Below are 5,168 nucleotides of genomic sequence, written 5' to 3'. Positions count from 1 at the left end.
TGACTGGGAAGTGTCTAGTAACTCTAAAGTCAGTAAAGGAATGCAAATAATTGAATTAAATTAGTACATCTACAAGTCTGTCAAGACAAAGCAGAAATATAAGAATAGGTGCATTACTGTTGATAACGAGACTAAATAAAAAGTGTAATAGGAAGAACTTCTTTACTGAAAGGGTTGTGAGGCATTGGAACAGGCTGCCCAGGGAAGTGGTGGAGTCACCATCCCTGGAAGTCTTTAAAGGATGTTTAGATGTAGAGCTTAGGGATATGGTTTAGTGGGGACTGCTAGCGTTAGGTCAGAGGTTGGACTCAATGATCTTGAGGTCTCTTCCAACCTAGAAATTCTGTGATTCTGTGACTCTGTGGTTAAATGCCATAATAAACTACAGCAATTAGGTTGAAATAACTCGATGTTTGTCAAACAAAATTCTAGAAACCTCACATTGCTGTGAAGCATTTATTCTAATTAAAAAGTATTAAATACATATTGTGCTTTGTGCTAGGGAAAAAAAAAAAAAGGAAATAAATCAGAAGATAATGTAGAAATCCTTGAAGAATAGTATACTTAACCACTTTCTTTTTTTTTTTTTTTTTTTTTTTTTTTTCTGTGCTATTATCTGTTTTATCAGTTACTGCAACTGTTCATGTGAAGTTCAGACTTTGATTTTTTTTTTTTTTTGATAGTGTTGGTACCATGTGGTAATTCTCTGCTTGAATTTGTCCTAATTATGATATCAAATAGTTGATATGAAACAGACTTCTGTTCTACACAATGGGTTGACTTTTTGCAGAAGTATAAGTACACTTACAAGTACAATAAGTTTCCCATTATCTAATTAACTGGCTATAGGTGAAATTTTAATTTAAATCATATGGTAGCTACTATTTAAACATGAACGTACTTAAGTCTTGAGATAACTGATTTTTAATGTAGTTAATAGTTAAGCACAGGTTCTCATTTTTAAAATCTCAGCCAAGCCAAGAAAAGAAGAAAACCTAATATGCGAGTCCCAAGCTAAGCCATCATTTCAGTCATACAAGAAGCAGATAGACATCATCAAACCCTGACCTGAAGCTATATCCGGGGGTGTAATATCATACTCTGATGTCATATTGTGCTTTTTTCTTTAGCAGGCTTTAGATAAGCACTTGCTCCCGGGAACAATTGGTTCAGATGATGGAGTAAGGTTGCCTGCTCTTGTCCGAGATACAATCTTTTGTATCCTAATAAGTCTCATACACCCTCTGTATTTCTACAAATGACAGCTGCAGCTGAGCTTTCATATCAGTTGCTGTTTTATGTGAAGCTTAAATATTCCTCCCTATTATTATACTATTGCAATGAACTCCATCATTGCACATTAAGCAAGAAAGCAACTTCTTCCACTCAGGCCTTTCGTTCTATAGCTCCAGTCCTGTAAATGTACACCTGGTAGAGTTCTTGGAGTGGCAGGAATAGCGGCAATTTGTTATTGCTAATTGATCTCCTGCAGGGGAGGATGGCCATGCAGTCCAGGAGCAGTGGGCTTTGCCTCTGGTGAGGCAGCAGGTGGAGGGGACAAGGAGCTGAAGGTCACAGGCTGTAGGGACGGTCACTGTCAGGGGGCTCCACATCCAGCTGCTTAGGGCCTGGTCCAAATTCCACAGACCCAGGTGCTGTCAGGAGTGCTTTAAATAGCATTTTTAGGGGTTACTGGGACATACTAAGTGACATCTAAAATTCCTTGTAGTGCAGTTTTCTGTGAAGCTATAAATCTGTGCTTATGTCGCCTGCTGCAGGCTGTTTATGCTCTCTCTGCATAACATCTCCATTCTTATGCCTCCTGATGCAGATGGAATAATGAAATACTTGCATTAATGGACTATTAACCCACCTAATCCTTTCTTTAGACAATAAAAAACTTGGTAGCTGAGTATGGCAGTCCAGGCCAAAAGCCTGCTAGTCTCTGACACAATACCACAAGGCTACACCTTTCGGGGTTTCGGCTCCACCGTCCATCCCCAGTGTGGAAGTTGGGTCCTTCACACCCGCAGCTGCGGCCAAGCCCCGCAGGGGCAGGAGCGGTGGGCTCAGCCTTCAGCCCTTCTGTAAGCAGAACTTAAAAGCAGTTGTTCCCCCTGCACTCAATGAAAAGCTGGAGAGAAGAAAAGGCCAGCGATTAGTAACAGTAGCTAGTTAATTGATAGAAATGTTAAAAAAACCCTTTGATAATGCCATGACGAATGTCCGAATGGGGCTGTGACAATGACAGCTTTGGAATACGCACTCGTCTGGAAAAGCAGCTCCAGTATTGACCAAATTGCTAAATCTATTTCAACGTGACTTTGCATTTCTCATCAACCTTCAGCAACGATTATATTACAGGGGCCTGTACTGTATGCTTTTTGACTCTGCAGTATTGGATGTCTGCTTAAGGTATCTACCGAGACAATTACAGCTCCCTTTTTGCTCCTGTGTGTTGCTCTGGGGCCTTGCGCTGGAGTCGTGCGCTCCGAGCTGCGCGGGCAGAGCCAGCAGGGCTCCTCTGGGCCTAGGAACAGCCTGGGGCCTGCAAGGGTGAGGGAGGGTGAACAGAGGGAATTTGGGTGAGCACACCAAGAGCGGGGCCGTGCCTGGGCAGAACGGGCTTGCCTGGTGTCACTGATGACACTCCTGTATTGCTGGGGCTGTGTGGCCTGGGGGGCCCAGCACAGCCGACAATGAATCAGTGGATGGCACTGATCTGACATCCCTACCTATGGAAATTCATCCCTGGTGCATCTCTTACGTGGGAGCATGTACGCAGTCTGTTGTTACACCTTTCCAGTTGTTCTGCATGGTCTTGCACTGGCAAAATCCCAGGGGCTCGTGGCTCCAGCTGTACCTCACCGGCCGGTCGCTGGCTGGCAGTGGGGAAAGCCAGAAACAGGACTTCAGTTCTTGATGCTTCAGAAGCAAGTATCTGAATCTGGAAATGAAATTCGAGATTCTTGCCAGAACTTAGCAATAAAAACATGATTGAAACATGTCTCATATGTCAGGCCAAATTTTACTAAGCCTTTCCTTTGGGAAAAGATAGAGATTTCCAGGGTGGATCATGCTGGACATGAAAGGCTTGAAACGTCTCTTTTCACTTCTAGGCTGCGTGTGAAGTAAGCAGAAACATGTTTCAGCCAGAAGGCTGGAACAATTTAATCCTCCCTCCTAGCCACTGGTATAATTGCAGGCCAACCCTGAGCCAGGCGTTAGAGATCAGACCTTCTGCCAGCATAACCAGGCTGCGTAGTGAGGAAAGGGAATATTCCCACCAAGATCCTACAGGGCTGAGCAGAGCAGATTTATTTTTTCCTGCCACAGTTAATATGCAGAGCTAAGCAAGTTCTGTAAAGCTCTGCTCCTCTGTTGTAACTCATCCAAACACCTGGGATCTGTCATGAGTTAATAGGTAAGGGTTAGTGTTTGCCAGCCCAAATTTTCCCAGTCTGTGAATCCTTTTCCCAGTTGAGGTTGCTGCTCTGCTGAACTGTGGCTGCTGTACAGTCTCACAGTAAAATACTGCAGGCTGTAGTATTGTGACTTTGTCGAAAGCACTTACAGGCAAAAATTAGTGTCTGCTGGAGGGCTGCGTGTACTTCCTTCGCTGTTGTTTATACAGGTAAATGCAGGGGCAATGGCTCGAGTGGCAGAAACAAATGCAGTGGTCTCCGTATTCTCTAAAACCCTGTCATTGCTGGCTGCTGCTAATTTTCTAGTTGAAAATAATGCAGACAAGCAGACCTTCACTGTGCAGAGATTCTGACCTCCCAGGTGAATTTAGTCTTTCGTATTTTAGCTGAAGCATTAAATGCAATTGTTTCTAGCAATTTTGAATCAATTTTGTTAGTTCCTGAGGCTTTTTCCACACATCATCTTACTGAGGTAACAGCCAGCTGGGCGTGAAACCAAGAAGAAAAGCATGAAGAGAAAAACGCAAGGCAATAAAGAATATCGAATGAGCACAATTATGGGAAAAAGAGATAGAAAGTCTATTCCCCTCCAAACTGTAGACCTGTGAAAACTGTTTTTAAACCTGATTACTGTTAGTAATCTCACCGCTGTTGTCCTCTTTCTCCTACAAAACATTCCTGTGCGTGGCAGATTGAACTGGAATCAGGAGATAAATCCTCTTTAAATAAGCAGCACTTTCTAAATTGTTTGTGAGCGTGGCACGTGGGCCTTGCACAGCCCAGCTGCCCAGAAGGCATCTTTGGGAGAGTAACGGGAACTATCGCGCCGCGCTCCGGGACGCCAGCAGGTCTCCGAGGGCTCGCCTGTAGCTTTGTGGTAGCTGCCAGAATCGCATCTGTTACCTGCTGGGGTGGTGCTTGAATGCCTCCGATCTAAACCAGGTGTCAAATTCAGCAGAGTTCAGTCTGTAATGCATAAACTCCTCCAGGAGCTTAAACTGTGGTGTTTAGCTGGAATGCATCTGTTCAGTGCCCTTTATCTCTGTCCTTCACGGAGGGCCATCAGTTCTCAGCTGAAGAACAGAGCTCCTGCTTTTGTATTTGGTGTTTGGCTCTGCAGGCTATTGGAGGTTCTCGTGGGAATGACCTTACAAACTCCTCAGTGATAAAATTCTGCAGAAAATCACAGTGCTGCTCCATGTACATTGCAATACGTGGAGCAGGGCTGTTGTGATAAACTTCTGGTTCCCTGTTTGTGCACCGCAGTGAACTCCTGATTCTGAGCGGTGAAATAGCTGAGTTTATGCACGGCAATGCAGATGGAATTGATGCATTAGAGTTCAGCAGGTTATCATTACTCTAGAAATAGATAATGACGTATCTTCTAATTAGGAGAAATACTCAGTGGTTAGGGTGAATTAAAGGCTAGAGCTGATTTGACCCCAATCAGTACAAGTGAGGATAGAGTGCTTCATCATGCAGACAGTGCTGATAGCATCAGGGTCCAAAAGCCATCTGCTCCTTCCAGTCTTTACAAGAAATACACTCAAGGGTGTTTCTAGGACTGTTCTCTTTCAATCTTTGGTCTTTCACGCAAACGGGAGTGAGTTGAGATTCCTTAGTGCAATTGCTTTAACTCATATTTAAGTCACTGTAATGTTTGACTCCGGTTGAGGCAAATCTTAGCATGCTGGCAGATCTGGTGCCAGCACGATGCCTACCTACTGCCCATGTCCGGCCTGG

The 5,168-nt window shown here is 44.0% G+C and overlaps 1 long non-coding RNA gene across 1 annotated transcript; it reads right to left on the bottom strand.

The window, feature by feature from the left end:
- Positions 1 to 586: 586 nt before the first annotated feature.
- Positions 587 to 4,397, bottom strand: LOC311440177. The gene is made up of 3 exons (XR_014695252.1): positions 4,329 to 4,397; positions 2,768 to 2,947; positions 587 to 2,134 (listed from the first exon to the last, which is right to left on the bottom strand). It is a non-coding gene; the product is annotated as an uncharacterized lncRNA (long non-coding RNA).
- Between the last annotated feature and the right edge of the window lie 771 nt (positions 4,398 to 5,168).

This window comes from Aythya ferina, assembly GCF_964211825.1.
Source record: "Aythya ferina genome assembly, chromosome: 7".
Classification (NCBI taxonomy): Eukaryota; Metazoa; Chordata; class Aves; order Anseriformes; family Anatidae; genus Aythya; species Aythya ferina.
Note: the sequence above shows the minus strand (reverse complement) of the source record. Positions and strands in the feature narration are given on the sequence as shown.